General features: G+C 41.4%; 1 protein-coding gene and 1 non-coding gene across 2 annotated transcripts in view; one reads left to right on the top strand and one right to left on the bottom strand.

Moving 5' to 3' along the window:
- LOC101107613 (phosphatidylinositol 3,4,5-trisphosphate 3-phosphatase TPTE2-like) overlaps positions 1-657 on the bottom strand; it is a 64,071-nt gene extending 63,414 nt beyond the window's left edge. The window contains exon 1 of the mRNA XM_060394381.1: positions 452-657. The gene's annotated coding sequence lies outside the window, so the exon portion shown is untranslated. The remainder of the gene's footprint in view (positions 1-451) is intronic.
- Positions 658-4,545: 3,888 nt separating this feature from the next.
- Positions 4,546-4,617, top strand: TRNAM-CAU (transfer RNA methionine (anticodon CAU)). The gene has a single exon. It is a non-coding gene; the product is annotated as a tRNA-Met (tRNA).
- The last annotated feature ends 13,047 nt before the right edge of the window (positions 4,618-17,664 follow it).

Below are 17,664 nucleotides of genomic sequence, written 5' to 3'. Positions count from 1 at the left end.
TCTTGCTTAATTTTGCTTTTTCTCTTAAACTCTCCCCCGTCTCCCTTTTCCTCTGAACTTTTCAGAACCCATCCCTATAAAATTAGGCCTACTGAGGATCCAGAGACCAAACCCTTAATTTCTTCTACTCTCTGAACTAAAGCTGAACTTTGAGCTATAGTCATGGATTTTTTTCCCTCCACAGTAACCCAAAGAATCTCACAGACTTACAGAGGAATTTTATGTTACTCAAATTTAGCAACCTGGTATCTCTGACTTTTACCAGCTAGTTCATATGCTTCTTGGCTAAGGATAGGCCCAGCATTGAATTAAAACTGCTAACTGGGAAAATGCTGAAAGGTACCTAGAAATACAACTGGTAAGGTGTTACTGAACCAAGGTTGTTTGCCCAACATGCAGCAAGCCAAATGCTGAGACACCGAAGTTTGCAGCAAAGAAAAGGTTTACTTACAAGGTGGCCAAGCGAGAAGATGGAAGTCTCAAATCCACTTCCTCAAAGGCAAGGGGCTGGGGGTATTCTTTGGGATAAAACTGAGGCTAATTGGAGACAAGAAAATGTGAGGTGATCTTCATTCTGGCCTAGATACAACTAAGCTACAGGCTTCTTCACAATACTATACTCAGAACATGCTCTGCGGATGGAGTTTTCAGCCCTCTGAAGTCAAAAGGTCACGGAGCATGCCCAGTTGAAGGGTCAGTGGTCTTAACTAGTTAGAGCTCAAATTGTGCTCAGCTGATTCCAAGTTCCTGGAAAACAACTCAGGCAAACCGCTTTTGTTTAGGCTACTTGACTCTTGGAAGATCTGCATGTTTTTATAAAAACAATTAAAAGGAACTTAATCAGTAGAAGCAGGTTTCAGGAGTAACAGATCTGATGACTACCTTCTGTTTCGAGACTAGCCTGCTAACTCATACAATCAGGCTCAACAATCACTAGATGGCTTCCTAGGGCATTCCTAGGGTTTTTCCAAAGCCTGTTGAACAAATTTCAGTTTTGCAGACAAAAATCTGATGAGCCTGTTCATGAGTATTACGGTCAATTTCAGATAGTTTTAAATGATAATTCTGACCTTCCTTCAGATGCTAATTCTAATCAGGTAGATTTTAACTCTATTTACAGGCTAAACCAGGACATTTCCCTGCTAGTAAAAAGGACCAAGAGAAATAAGAAACTATGTCCACTCCAAATTTAATTAATCTGACAAACCAGCTCTCTTGAGTACTACAGGAGTCACCTGAGCGGAAGGCCACCAAAAGTCTTAATCTTCAACTCCAGCAAATGAAAAGCAAGACCCTCCTAGTTTCTGCTAGGATTGCAGAGAGCCAGGACTTTGGGAAAGAGACAGTTAAACTCTTCAGGTACTTGTAACCCTCTAAGGGGCCTTTCCAGCTAGCTCTCACTTCTCAATGATGGAGCCCTGAGGAGTGACACAGGCTCTTCGCAAGCCTCCCTCCAAGTGGTTTAGAGACACGTTTCTCTAAATTGGGGCTGAATCTCCTCCAGTCCTAATTGACATCTGAGTCATGCTCATGGTGTACAAGCCCACTACTATAAAGCAGCCCCTGCCCTGGAGTAATAGAACAGTTCAAACAGTGGAGACCCCAGTGAACCTCGAGATGCTTCTGTCTCTGAACCTACTTGCTTCTGTTTAGGACCTTTGAGAGACACACACCCTTTCCTCCTTAGTTCTCCCACTGCTATCCCTGTATAAGCCTGAGACTTCTTAAAGAAGTATCATGCCAGAATTTCCTTCTCTCAAAAGGAGGGGGTGGGGAGATGATTCTATAATTTGACAGTACTTATCAAAGCAGCCAATCAGATGAGTTAAATGGTGCTGTGACATCTTTTTTTGCTCTGTCTAGAGCTGATCCTGGGAACACTGATTATTTGTCCCTATTGAATCAGCTATCACCCTCCTTACAGACAAAATCTCCACTGATATTGGCAAAATTCACAGTGTACCTCCCATCAGGATTCAAAGAGATCCCTGAAAACCACTCCCCAGAATTAATCAATAGCCTATGAGTAAAGAAGCCCTTCAAGGCACAAAGCCCCTAATAGAAGATTCCAGATTCCAGAGTCTCTTTCTCGCTTTTATTAATCCCTGTAATATTCTTATTTCACCTATGAGGAAACCTAAGGGTGAGGGTGGAAGTTTTTCTAGGACTTCTGAACAAGAAATAACATTGTTCTACCTAGACACCATAGTGTTCTTAACCTTCATATATCACTATCATCCACTTCCACTGGGAGCAAATTCTTTACATAACAGTTTTTTTTAAGGTTTTTATATATCTTTATTTTTATTGACATTTAGTTGATTTACAACATTTTGAGTTTCGGGTGTACAACACAGTGGTTGAATTTTTCAAGGTTATACTCCATTTTATAGTTACTCTAAAATATTGGCTGTATTTCCTACTTTGCCATTTTCACTGATACTACTTCCCAAAGTACTTTTAAATACATTACTAAATTCATAAGAAAGTAAAGGAAGTACTAAATAATCACACAGACATAGTCACACTTACTTATACTTGAAAGTCGCTCAGTCGTGTCAGAATTCTCTAGGCCAGAATACTGGAGTGGGTAGCCTTTCCCTTCTCCAGGGGATCTTCCCAACCCAGGTCTCCCACAATTGTGGGCAGATTCTTTACCAGCTGAGCCACAAGGAAAGCCCAAGAATACTGGAGTGGGTAGCCTATCCCTTCTCCAGCAGCTCTTCCCGACCCAGGAATCGAACCAGGGTCTCCTGCATTGCAGGTGAATTCTTTACCAACTGAGCTATCAGGGAAGCTCTACTTATACTTACTCAAGTGTCAAATCAACAGAAAAACAAGGAATGTCCTGGAAGTGTTCTAAAACCCCAAATCTAGAGTTCTGTGGTTTAATATTGTGGTTGCCTGAAGTGGTAGATAGGAACTGAGGCAAACAATAGGCTAAACATAATGTTTACAAAAAAAAAAAAAAAAGTGAAATGAGATATCAGAGAGGACTTTGACACATTCCTGGGAATATAGAGTTCTGTTAGTTAACCGAGTAACAGGATTTGAACCTGACAAAGTGGGCAGCTGAATCCAGCACCTACACATAGATTACACATAGATCCAGGCACCCAAATTGGCTATATATATTAATTTCCTCAGTATATTTTCTGGAGACTGGAAGTCCAAGGTCAAAGTGTCAGCAAGGGTGGTCTCTCCGAACACCTCTCTCCTTGGCTTGCAGACACCTTCTTTCTGGTTCTCAGAGTGCATGGCTTTTCCTCAGTGCACACTTTTCTAATGGTGTGTTTTGTTATTTTTTGATTGGGCTAAGTGGCTTTATTAGAGAAAGCCAGGATTACAAAGGATTTGGGAGTTGACATCGGGGCCTTTCTTCTTGCCAAAGGTGGGCACAATATTGACAAAGCTCCGGTTGTACCGCATACGCCTCTTGGCCCGGCCCATCTCTTTCTCCTGTTTGGCCACCTTGGGAGTCTGACGTCTTACTTACCCAGCACCAGCCAGGTGCCACCAGGATATGGTGGCAAAGTGAACCAACAAACAAATCAGTCTCTCTCTGCTGACAGTGGGTTTAAAAGTATTAATAAATTTATAACCTTCCCCAATGTTTTGTAGCTAGCTTGACTCTCATGCTGGGATTTGATTTTACTCCACCTTCAGAAATAGAACTACCATATGATCCGGAAATTCCACTGCTGGGTATATATTCAAAGAAGGAAAAAACATTAATTTAAAAATAATTCATCCCAATGTTCACAGCAGCATTATTTACAATAGTCATGGAAGCAACCTAAGTGTCCATTGACAGATGAATAGATAAAGAAGATGTGGTGTGTATATATATATATGATTGAATACTGCTGCTGCTGCTGCTGCTGCGTCGCTTCAGTCGTGTCCGACTCTGTGCAGCCCCACAGATGGCAGCCCACCAGGCTCCCCCGTCCCTGGGATTACTCAGCCATAAAAGAAAAAAAATGGAATTTTGCCATTTGCAACAAGATAGAGGGGTTTGGAGGATGTGCTTAGTGAAACGAGTCAGAGCAAGGCAAATACTGTATGACATTACTTACATGCAGAATCCAAAACATAAAACAAACTAGTGAATATAATACAAAAGAAACAGACTCACAGATATAGAGAACGACGCAGGGACTCGAAGAAATGAAAGTGTTAGTTGCTTATTGGTGTTCAACTCCTTGCGACCCCCATGGACTGTAGCCGGCCAGGCTCTTTTGTCCATGGAATTCTTCCGGTAAGAATGCAGGAGTGGGTAGCCATTCCCTTCTCCAGGGGATCTTCCTGACCCTGGGATCAAACCCGGGTCTCCTGCATTGCAAACCCAGGTCTCCTGCATGAGCAGGCAGATTCTTTACCATCTGAGCCACTAGGGAAAATCACATAGTGATTACTAGCAGGATTTAGAGAGAAATGCTGGGCACAGGGAGGAGGATGTGGGGTTTAATGGGGTTAGAAAATTAAGAGCTACAAATTACTATGTACAGAATGAATACATTACAAGGATGTATGGCACAGCACACCAGCAGAGTGGCGCAGCGGAAGCGTGCTGGGCCCATAACCCAGAGGTCGATGGATCGAAACCATCCTCTGCTAAGGTGGGGCTCTTTTCCTCCTGAAGAGATCTTTAGGAGTAGAGAAGAGAGTTTATTAAGAAAATTTGCCACTGTATATCTTCTTTAGTGAAGTGTTTAGGTAACTGTTCTGGGCTTCCCTGGTGGCTCAGATGGTAAAGAATTTGCCTGAAATCCAGGAGACCAGGGTTTGATCCCTGGGTTGGGAAGATCTCCTGGAGAAGGGAATGGCTACTTACTCCAATATTCTTGCCTGGAGAACCCCATGGGCAGAGGAGCCTGGCAGGCTATAGTCCATGGGGTCGCAAAGAATCAGACACAACTGAGTGACTAACACTCTCACTTCACTTTTCACAGGGAATATAGCCAATATTTTGTAATGACTGTAAATGGAATATGTAACTTTAAAATGGAACCACTATGTTGTACACTTGAAACTCATATAGTATTGCAAATCAACTACACATCAACAATGATAAATAAAAATATATAAAAACTTTAAAAACATTTAAAAATAAATTAAAAAAAATTATTGATGGAACAACTACCAAAAGATACTAAAATTTTGGACTGAAGAAAATCCTATGGAACATTGTGTTCTTTACATTCTTAAAGCCCTATATGAAAGAATTGTATTTGCCTCTTTTTTTATGCTACTAGACTTTCTCCACCTTGTCATATTCAGTGTTATTTTATTAGCATAATATGCCTTATTATAAGTATGCTTATGTATCTATTTATACCAAACAATGTTTGTTAAAATATCACTTGACGTTTTTTGTTTTAAAGCATAGCTTTTATTGAAGCATAGCATATGGTAATGCTCATAATATTTATCATCAAATTTTGCATTTATGAAAACCTAATATATATCACACTTAGCTGAGTCCCAAAGTAGAATGTATATGGAGCTTACATCGTAACTATTTATTTCTTTTGTTTAATTTTTCTTTCTTTCTTTTTTATGCATATCCTTATATATTGGTCCTTCATTTCTCTAAGAATATTTCTCAAAAGTGGAATTATTGGATCAAAAAATATGTACATTGAAGTTTCGAAGCATAACAATAAAATAAAAATCCACGTGCCCATGACCTCACACAGAATGAAAACATTTCCAATCCTGCGGCAGCCACTGGACGTTTTACTCTGATCCATTCCTCTTGTCTCTCCACAGAGGCGACCACTCTTCTGAAGGTTTGTTTTCTGGTAGTTTGTCTCTAATTTTTTGGCAATGCTGCGTACCATGAAGGATCTTAGTTCCCTGACCAAGGATCGATCCTGAGCCCCCCTGCAGTGGGAGCGTGGAGTCCTGACCACTGGACCACGAGGTAAGTCACTCTGCTGAAGTACTTCATGTTCATGACTCCCGTGCTTTGCCTTATAGTCTAAGAAGACAGATATTTAAACAATACACCATTTTGCTATGATATTTTTAAGTTTTACAATAATGGGTATCATGATGCGATGATATTTATCCTGAAGCACATTTCAATCACTAAAAACCACTTGATAAATATTAATTAAATTGGGGACTTCCCTGGTGTTCCGTGGCTAAGACTTTGCCTTCCAGGGCAGGGGGTGTGGGTTTGATCCCTGGTCAAGGAGCTAAGATCCCACATGCCTTGTGGCCAAAAAACCAAAACATAAAACAGAAACGATATTATAACAAATTCAATAAAGGCTTTATTTTTTTTCTATTTTTAGTTTTTATTTTTCTTTTATTTTATTATTTTTTAATTTTAAAATTATTATACTTTTTTAAATCTTTTTTTTTTTTGCTCTTTATTTTTAATTTTTTTTTACTTTACAATACTGTATTGGTTTTGCCATACATTGACATGAATCCGCCACGGGTATACATGAGTTCCCAATCCTGAACCCCCCCTCCCACCACCCTCCCCATATCATCTCTCTGGGTCATCCCAGTGCACCAGCCCCAAGCATCCTGTATCCTGTATCGAACCTAGACTGGCGATTCGTTTCTTACATGATAGCATACATGTTTCAATGCCATTCTCCCAAATCATCCCACCCTCTCCCTCTCCCACAGCGTCCAAAAGTCTGTTCTATACATCTGTTTATAATAGCCAGGACATGGAAGCAACCTAGATGTCCATCAGCAGACGAATGGATAAGAAAGCTGTGGTACATATACACAATGGAGGATTACTCAGCCATTAAAGAGAATACATTTGAATCAGTTCTAATGAGGTAGATGAAACTGGAGCCGATTATACAGAGTGAAGTAAGCCAGAAAGAAAAACACCAATACAGTATACTAAGACACATATATGGAATTTACAAAGATGGTAATAAAGACTTTAAAAATGGTCCACATTAAAAAAAAGACTCAAAAAATTAAATTGCTGGGGGTTTTGCATTGTTTACAAAAATGTTATTCCATAAAATATCTAAATAGTATTTTGTGTTAATAAATATCAGTGGCTCTTTGATTTAAAGGCAGTAAAATATAAGCTAATTGTAAAAGTTTTCCATATGTTCATATTATTTTCCAGTGACATGACACTGCCCATATATTTAGAAATAGGTTATTTTGGCAAGAAAAAGACTGTTGAATTCTAGAAAGTACAAAGTAGACACAAATGAAGGTTTTTGAACCTAGAAAGGGAAGGGTCATTTTCTATAGATGATTTTTTCACTGTTTCTCAATGGTACCCCACTCCAGCACTCTTGCCTGGAAAATCCCATGGACGGAGGAGCCTGGTGGGCTGCAGTCCATGGGGTCACTAAGAGTCGGACACAACTGAGCGACTTCACTTTCACTTTAGACTTTCATGCATTGGAGAAGGAAATGGCAACGCACTCCAGTGTTCTTGCCTGGAGAATCCCAGGGACGGCGGAGCCTGGTGGGCTGCCGTCTAGGGGGTCACACAGAGTCGGACACGACTGAAGCGACTTAGCAGCAGCAGCAGCAGCAGCATATTCATGCAGTTATCTTAATTACTGTCTTGCCAGTTGGCTTCACTAGATGGAGCTATGGCTGTGCTGTGCTTAGTCGCTCAGTCCTGTGTGACTCTTGGCTACCCTATGGACTGCATGAAGCCAGCCAGGCTACTTGGTTCATGGGCCTCTCCAGGCGAAAATACTGGGGTGGGTTGCCATGCTCTCCTTCAGGGGATCTTCCCAAGCCAGGAAGCAAACCCAGGTCCCCCGCACTACGGGCAGATTCTTTTCCATCTGCGCCCCCAGGGAAGCCCAGATGGAACCACAGGCATAACTACAAATGCCTTCAAAAAGTAAAAATAACTCAATATCCTGAGATTATTATTTGTAGAGGAGAAACTATCACTTGTAGATATCATTTTAAAGGATATAATCTTCTATCACGCGGTTTGTCATGAATTGTCCGCTCCAGGGAGAAACATCTGCTTGGGGTTGACAATGAGGAGTTTACTAGTTAGTAACAGTTCTTTAATGAATTGAGCAGACTTCTTCATTTATTCACCTGGGCATTTATTTTTTCATTCACTGACCAAGCATTTATCAAGCACTGAATGTGCCCAGCCCTGATAGGCACTGGGGATATAGAAATAAACCCCACTGGGACTGTAGACACAATCCCAGTCTTCAAGAACCTCACAGCCTAAGTCAAGTATGGGAGGTGAGTACACAAAGCATCAATCACAGTATATTTGGGAGAGAATGATAGAATCAGTTAACACAAGATTCAGTGGTGGCATCAAGAAAGAAATGGCCAGCTCTGACCGAGTAGGAAGACATGCCTAGAATGAATTTTAAGGGATGAATAATTCAGAGACAGTCAAAGACGGAAAGAAACCTTGGTGAATGCTGAACCAACTTAGTACTCATGGGGACAGAAAGGTGATGAGGAGGAGGAGACAGGTTATGCTGGACATAATGGCTAAATGATTGTGGGGATCAGAGGGGAGGAAGAAACTCCCTAAATCCTTCAAGACAAGTGCTGAGGGTGTCAGGATAAAAATTCAACGTGACTCTGAGAAATTGAAAATGATTTTAAGAAAGCACCTCTTTCATATCTTAAATCATAGACAGCCTCCCCACCCTTCCCCTGTTCTTGGGATCTCACTCCATTCTTTGTTTACTCTGGCGTGTGAATTTGTTCTTTCTGCCAAATGAGTCAGTGTCAGATTTGTGCTGACATGTATTAAATTTCCTGTAAGAAACCAGTGTGTCATATCTCTTTCACTGTTCTCTCTCTCTTTGAGTTTCTTTCTCTCTGTCACACACACACACACACACACACACACACACAGGAGCAGGTATGTAGAAGAAAATGCAGTGTCATTTGAAGACAGTTAAAAAGATATAGAAGCACTGTTCCTACAACAGCAAAACCATCCCTCACTAAAACCCCAGAACTACTGTATTTGTTACCCTTACGTGTTCTTGAATCTTGGAATGGCACATGGGCTTTATTGCATATATTCACATTATGATACATATTCATCTCTTTGAAGTTTTCTACGTTGTTTTTAAGTTGCATTATTTATGAAAAAGATTAGAAAACCAGAAGTTTCATTTCTATTTTTCCAGTCTTCCTTTTAATTTCCACTGTGAATGTAGCTCTGTTTTCAATTAACATCTCTATGTATAACTTTATCCATCCCCTAACACAGGGAGTGTAATAACACTTCCTCAATGACTGTGTGAGACTTAGCCAGAAACCAACTTGCCGCGACCCCAAAAATCAGTTCGAACAGCTGCTGGAGGCAAGAGAGAGAAAGGGAGAGAAGGAAGAGAAGCCAGACTCACAAAGAGCAACTTCCCTACAGGCAGAGTGGATCAAGTGCCAGAAAAATTAAGGACTTCGCTGGTGGTCCAGCGGTTGGGATTCCATGTGTCTGCTACAGGGGCACAGGTTCGATCCCTGGTCAGGGAAGATCCTTCATGCCACTCAGCGTGGCCCTCCTCCCGCCACCCCAAGAAAAACCAAACCAATAGAATGGCATGATCAAGTTTGTTCATTATAGCCACGGACTCAAGAACACATTGAAAATCACTGAGGAAAGTACATCAACTATACGTCAGTTTAAACAAACAAAAACCTTGGACTGAAAAAAACAAAACAAAAACTTAAAACTTCAAAAACTCCAACTTCCTTTTGCAATGTTTGTAGATTTTCAGATCTGCCTAGTCGTGTAGCAGAAAGAACTCAGATATGCATATTTGAGTCTCGTGCAGGGTCTCCCAGCCTCCGCCTCCATTTCTTCATCGATATCCACACCGTCTCCTTTTCTGTCCTCCAGCCACTTCTCTGTCCTCCCACCCTCCTGCTACCTCAGGCCCGGATCATCCACAATTAACGTGGACAGAGGAGCATCAGTAGTAACCACAAGCCGGTGCTGAATGACAACTACAAACCCCACCTACCTGTATAGTGTGTTTCTGAGAAAAGTGTACTAAACGGTCAAGTCAAATGTGTTTAAGACATAACATGAGCTGAGGGAAGGAGCATAAGATGCTTATGACAAAAAGTCTTGGCTCAGAGGGTTCTTCAGAGAAGCAGTTGATTCTAGGGCTGGGGTAGGCAGAATGTAATTGAGCCTGGAAAATCATGTGTCAGAAAATAAAGAAGTACTCGAACTTCCCTGGTGGTCCAGCAACTAAGACTCTGTTCTCCCAATGCAGGGGGCTGGATTCAATCCCTGGTCAGGGAACTAGGTCCCACATGCTGCAACTGAGACCCAGCACAGCCAAATAAAGAAATTGAAAATTTAAAAACATAGTCTTTAGAAAAAGAAATGAAGAAAATAATGAAGTACTCAAACCAGCAACATAGTCCCACAAGCAACATAACCCCACAATGATGAGGCATGACAAAAGGATATATGAGCCAACCTAAAGGACACCCCAGTGGCCAAAAGTTGGAACAATTTGAGCAACAAAGTAAATAATGATAACACTGGGTTATGATCCACAGAATAAAATAAATATCCATCCAGCTATTAGTACAAAGATATCTCTATTTCCATCTGTCTATAACAAAATCACTATTAGGTAAACATTATAATAATAATTGTTGCAGGTAGCATCCACTGCTGCTGCTGCTGCTACTAAGTTGCTTCAGTCGTGTCCGACTCTGTGCGACCCCATGGACAGCAGCCCTCCAGGCTCTTCTGTCCACAGGATTCTCCAGGCAAGAACACTGGAGTGGGTTGCCATTTCCTTCTCCAACGGATAAATACTAAAATCTATAGGTGAAAGTTTGAGGAAAATTAGGATATTAGCATCATCTCAATGTAACTCCACTAAGATATTCATCAATTACAAAGGGGAAAATAATAAGAGTAGCGAAACCTGACAGATACCATCTCAACCAAGTGATCAAGGATAATATCACCAGTAACAGGACATACCAACGTTGTATATTTTCCAATATAATGTACTGAGAAGGACACTTTGCCTCATGCATAAACTCGGTCTAATGGTGAGGAAACATTAGACAAACCCCAAATGAATGACATTCTACAAAATATCTGGCCAGTACTATTCAACAGTGTCAAGGTCATGGAAGACAAAGATTGAGGAGTTCTCCCTCACTGGAAGAAACTAAGGAGGTATAATAATTCAGTGCAATGTGAGATTCTGAATTGGATCCCAGAATGACAAAGAGAGGCTAGGGGGGAAAATGATGAAATTCAAAGGTCTGTAGTTTAATTAATAGTACTGTAACAATGTTTTCTGATTTTGATCACTGAACTGTGGTTGTCTGTTAACATTAAGAGGGGGTTAGAGGAAGGTAGCAGAGAAGGCAATGGCACCCTACTCCAGTACTCTTGCCTGGAAAATCCCATGGACGGAGGAGCCTGGTAGCCTGCAGTCCATGGGGTCGCTAAGAGTAGGACACGACTGAGCGACTTCACTTTCATGCATTGGAGAAGGAAATGGCAACCCACTCCAGTGTTCTTGCCTGGAGAATCCTAGGGATGGGGGAGCCTGGTGGGCTGCTGTCTATGGGGTCGCACAGAGTTGGACACGACTGAAGCAACTTAGCAGCAGCAGCAGCAGAGAAAGGTAGATTTGAATTTTTTTCTAAAAATCTAAAATTATTTAAAATTAAAAATTTTTAACACCTTGGGTCAAATCTCAACAACAGAATTTATTAGTTCTATGACCTTTCTGGGCCTCATTTTTCTTACTAATAACAGGGAGTTAGGAAGGATGATCCCTAAGCCCATTCTGGAAAGTGAAGTGAAAGTGAAAGTCGTGTCAGACTCATTGTGACCCCTGGAGTGGGTAGCTGTTCTCTTCTCCAGGGGATCTTCCCAACCCAGAGATTGAACCCAGGTCTCCCACACTGCAGCTGAGCCACAAGGAAAGCCCAAGAATACTGGAGTGGGTAGCCCACCCTCTCTCCAGCAGATCTTCCCAGCCCAGGAATAAAACTGGGGTCTCCTGCTTTGCAGGTGGATCTTCACCAACTGAGCTACCAGGGAAGCTCATTCTGAAGAACAGCAGAATCGCTTTCTTGCCCACAGTGTTTGACTTGCTTTACTTCTGCAGACCACATGCAGCGGATGTTGAAAGTGGGGAATCTTGAAAACAGTCGTGAAATAATAATTGCAGATAATTCCTCTTTGCAGTTCAAGTGTCCAGTTTAAGGCAGAATGATACAGGACTGGAGAATTGTTCCCAGCTCATTAGGATTTAGAAGCTGCTTCAATAGAGATCATGCCAAGAGGAAACTTACTCACTCAAAAGTACTGCTAGAGAAAGAGAGTTTTAGTTTTAGTCCAGAAGAAAACATAGAAAAATAGAATATTAGCTGTTGAAGAGTAAAGGAATTATGAGAAGTCACTTTGTTTCAAAGTTTCCTTAATGTCACCATTGTCTTTTTAGAATTAAAGATACATCTGCCAAAATTTTTTCTTAGTTCTTGTACTTGTAATGGATAAACGTACTGTTGAAACTTGCCATCTCTCTAATCCCAGCATCTTGGAAGAATGTCCTAGGAATGCTTTGGTAGTTAAAATACAAATCAACTTGGCAGTGTTCATTTCCCCTGATACCCTCCCACACACCCACACATGCATTTCTCTTGACCACTAGGACATTCCAGCTCTCTCCTTCCAACAGCATCTGCCTCCTCGCTCTCATTCTCCTGCGGGCCCTTCATCCCTGAGAACACACGGCATTCTATCCAAGCGTGAATCTGAACTCAAGATGTTGTTGTTTAGTTGCTCAGTTCAGTTCAGTCACTCAGTTGTGTCTGACTCTTTGCGACCCCATGGACTGGAACACGCCAGGCTCCTCGGTCCATGGGATTTCCCACCCAAGAATAGTTCTTCTCCAGGGATCGTCCTGAACCAGGGATTGAACCTACATCTCCTGCATTGCCAGGCAAATTCTTTACTGCTGAACCACCAGGGAAGCCCAAGGATACGACAACTCAAACTAGGCAAGATCCCTCTTTTATTATACTTTCCAAGTTCAGCAAGGTTTTCTTTAGTCGCTGACAGTCAGAAATTTCCGTCTTATTTATCTACCTTTTTCTTTCACCATTTCAAAGTTCTACTCATCCAGGGTCTTTCTCAATCGAACAAAAGCCAATTGTTTTTGTACACTTTCTAAGTGTTATAGGAAGTTGAGTTTTAAGTTTACTGGAAATTTTCTGCAATCAAATCTCTGTAGAGTATGAATTACCCAGAAAACTCTCCAGGAGCCCATTTAGAATTATTTACTTTCAGAAAAACTAGCAAGACCTTCTCATGAGTCTTACCCTATGGGGTTTTCATAACCAGATGGCCCACAGAAAATGCATGTTTGCAGTATTACTCAGCATCCTTATAGGGTAAGAAAGCTCCATGTTGGTGATAAAGGTGTTAAATCAGAGCTTATTGGGATTACATGACCCCTTTCAGTTGCCTGGGACTCCGCCTGGTTGTGTAATAATAGCCATCTACCCAAAGGCAGCTCCTTTGCCACCAGTCCTGGTTCTACCAGGGACTGGCTTTCATCCCAGACTGGATTAATCTGGCTATTTGAAGATTTATCCCTTCATGCACCAAAAAAGAAATATGATTTAAATTGTTCTCTATGAAATGTTCATGTATTTACCCTTTGCTTTTAAAATAGAAGATCAGTTCAGTTCAGTTCAGTCGCTCAGTCATCTCCGACTGTTTGCGACCCCTTGGACTGCAGCACGCTTGGCCTCCCTGTGCATCACCAATTCCTGGAATTTACTCAGACTCATGTCCATTGAGTCGGTGATGCCATCCAACCATCTCATTCTCTGTTGTCCCCTTCTCCTCCTGCCTTCAATCTTTCCCGGCATCACGGTCTTTTCAAATGAGTCAGTTCTTCGCATTAGGTGGCCAAAGTATTGGAGTTTCAGCTTCAACATCAGACCTTCCAATGAACACCTGGGACTGATCTCCTTTAGGATGGACTGGTTGGATCCACTTGCAGTGCAAGGGACTCTCAAGAGTCTTCTCCAACACCACAGTTCAAAAGCATCAATTCTTTGGCGCTCAAATTTCTTTATAATCCAACTCTCACATCCATACATGACTACTGGAAAAACCATAGCTTTGAATATACTGCATATGATTTACCTAGGTTTAAATAGAATATACTGCATATGATTTAACATTTCTGGATGAACCCTATGACAAAACGTGATGCCCTGTGACTACGGAAATGTATAACATTGTCTGATTTTGTTTCAATCATTCCAGGCTCACACTCTTTTGGATTCTTAGGTCATACTTTCAGTTTTTTCTCCTTCACTGCCAAGATGTCACTGTCACCACTGTGCCTTCTAGTGTACACTGCAGCTACTTCTTATCCCCTATGGGTGAGGGAATGAGATGTCTGTTATCACAATACCACATATATTAAGAAAATAAGTCTATCGATCCAGAGGGAAGCCTGGTAACCTCTCACATGATTAACATACATGAGATTTGAGTATGATTCAAAAGAAGTGACGGAAGCTACAAAGGAAATAGAATGATGCGTTGGAGTTGATTATGGAAAAATCTCTTTGAGCAGCCAAATTACAAAAACATAAGACTGCATTGTTCTTTAATTAAGGTGTATTGCATACACAACACAATGTGCACATCTTCAGTATACAGTTTAATGTTTTGACAAATGTACACACCTGTGCGTGCATGCTAAGTCACTTCAGTCGTGTCTGACTCTTTACGACTCCATGGATCATAGCCCACCAGGCTCTTCTGTCCATGAGATTCTCCAGGCAAGAATACTGGAGTGGGTTGCCATGCCCTCCTCCAGGGGATCTTCCTGACCCAGGGGTTGAACCCACGTCTCTTATGTCTCCTGCACGGGCAGGTGGGTTCTTTACCACTAGTACCACCTGGGAAATCCAGTATATACTTATGTAACCCCATTACTCAAAGCAAGATTCAGACCATTTCCAAGATGCAGAAGTTCCTTTGTGCCCTTTCAAGCCAATGCCCTTCCCCCTGCCATCACACATCCCCAAAGACAACGGTTGTTCTGATTTCTGGTGCTATAGTATTTATTTGCCTGTCCTTGGACTTTACATAAATGGAATCATGCAATATACTCTCTTCTATGTCTGGCTTCTTTTGTTTAATATAATGTTTTGGAGGTTCAAGCTGCTGCATGTATTGGTGGCTTATTCTTTTTTATTGTTGAGTAGTGGTGAATTACAGGGCTTCCCAGGTGACACAGGGGTAAAGAATCTGCCTGCAATACAGGAAACATGTGTTGAGTCCCTAGGTTGGGAAGATCCCCTGGGGAAGGAAATGGCAACCCACCCCAGTATTCTTGCCTGAGAAATCTCATGGACGGAGGAGACTGGTTGGCTACAGTCCATGGGGTTGCCAAGAACTGGACATGACTGAGTGACTGAGCGCACATGGTAGGGCATTATACATATACAGCTCAATCTGTTTATCCAGCCTTCTGTTGATGGAATTTGGTTTATTTCTAGCTTGGTGCTATTATGACTAGAGCCCTATAAATATTTAAATATAGGTCATTTGTGGACATGTTTTTATTTCTCTTGGGTAAATACCTAAGAGTGGAATTTTTTTAAATAGGCCAATCTTACTACTTGTATTTATAATGACTTCATATACATAATCATTTCTTAAACGTTATTGATTGGCTTTTCATTTTTAGTTAATCTATAACAAAGCCAGTGAAATGTAACTAGAGTTACAGGAGAGAGAAAACAGCAGAGAAGAGAGTATAGTAAGTAGAAGGAACAACACTTGCAAAGGCCCCGAGGAGGAAAATATCTGATGTATCTGGGGAGTTGCGTGAAAGCTTTGTGGCTGGAGCAAATAACGTCTGAAGGAAATGGTAGTAGGAATCGAAGCTGATGGGACGGAGGGGTCAGACTACATAGGGTTTAGTAGGTTGCATTAAGCATGCTAGATTTGGGAATTCTCTGGTAGTCCAGTGGTTAAGCGGAGAAGGCAATGGCACCCCACTCCAGTACTCTTGCCTGGAGAATCCCATGGACGGAGGAGCCTGGAAGGCTGCAGTCCATGGGGTCTCTGAGGGTCAGACATGACTGAGCGCCTTCACTTTCACTTTTCACTTTCATGCACTGGAGAAGGAAATGGCAACCCACTCCAGTGTTCTTGCCTGGAGAATCCCAGGGACGGGGGAGCCTGGTGGGCTGCCGTCTCTGGGGTCGCAGAGTCGGACACGACTGACGTGACTTAGCCTTAGCCTAGCCAGTGGTTAAGACTGCATTTTCACTGCCAAAGGCCCAGGGAATTAAGCTGCAAGGCCAAGAAAAACCAATGCTAGATTTTATCTTAAGATAAGTGCATGCAACCAGTGATTTCAGGGGGTCAAATAATATTTCAGGGGAGGAGATGGAAGTATATAAAGGAAGAAGCAGACAGAGCTCCTTAGTAAAGCTTTGGAGAGATGGGCAGGGCCATAGTTGGACTAGAGATGAAGAAATATGGGCTTATTGGAGACATTTTGGAAAAAGAACTTGAGCGCATGGCATCTACCAAGTAAATATCGATGTTAAAAAAAAAAATAGAGCAAAATTTCAAGAAAATTTCCAAGCATTATTTTTAAAATCTTAAATTCACCATCTCTTTTGGTGTGGGCTGATTTTCTGTGAGACATTAAAGGTATTGCCAGGACAGCTGAAACAAATGAGACTAAGGAGAAAAAGTAAATAAAAGAGCAAAGAGTGAGAGAGAGCAAGAGATTGTTCATTTAATTTCAAGTATTAGGAAGCCAGCACTAAAACAGAGAAGTGGGATGACAATGAATGATACCTTATCGTAGCCCAGGCTCATTAAGTTTTCTAAATGGCTGGGCTCAGAGACCTATTTCTTCTTTTGGTTTCACATCTGCATCTTCAGTGAAATAGGGAAACATCCAAGCCCTTTACTACACAGTGGTGTAGAAGTGATAATGTTCCCAAAATACATTTATAGCATGTGCATCTGAAATCACTCTAAAACACATTTTTTTTTACAGTGAAACAGGTCAGACAAAGAAAGACAAATACTATATTGTATCACTTGTATGTCAAACCTAAAAAAGCTGCACTCACAGAAACAGACTAGAATGGTGGTCACCAGGAGCTGAGTGGTCGGGGAAAAGGAGGTGTTGGTCAAATAGTATTAATGCAACCTACCAGTTACAGGATGAATAAGTTCTGGGGATGTAAGGTACAGCTCGGTGATCATAGTTAATAGTAATGTAGTATATACTCGGTAGTTGATAAGAAAAGTAGATCGTAAATGTTCCCACCACAAAACAAAAAAGAAAATGACATCACATAAAAGAAATGGGAAGTATGCGACAGGATGCAAGTATTAACTAATGCGATGGTGGCAATCGCTTTGCAATGAGTGTTTCCGATCAACACTCGTACACCTGAAACTTACACAATGACAAATGTCAATTATGTTTCAATAAAGCTGGAAAAAGTAAGAAAGCACATATATTTCACTGGATTCATGCAATTGGAATCAACCAGTGGCAGTGCCAAAAGGGTAGAATAAGGAAGCTTTAGTCACCCCCATAATCTTCATTACCCCTATCAAAGCCCCCCCAAAAATATACAATCTAAAGAAGGACAAACATGCTC

This window comes from Ovis aries, chromosome 10 (assembly GCF_016772045.2).
Source record: "Ovis aries strain OAR_USU_Benz2616 breed Rambouillet chromosome 10, ARS-UI_Ramb_v3.0, whole genome shotgun sequence".
Classification (NCBI taxonomy): domain Eukaryota; kingdom Metazoa; phylum Chordata; class Mammalia; order Artiodactyla; family Bovidae; genus Ovis; species Ovis aries.
The sequence above is the reverse complement of the archived record's forward strand: the minus strand, read 5'-3'. Positions and strand labels throughout refer to the sequence as shown.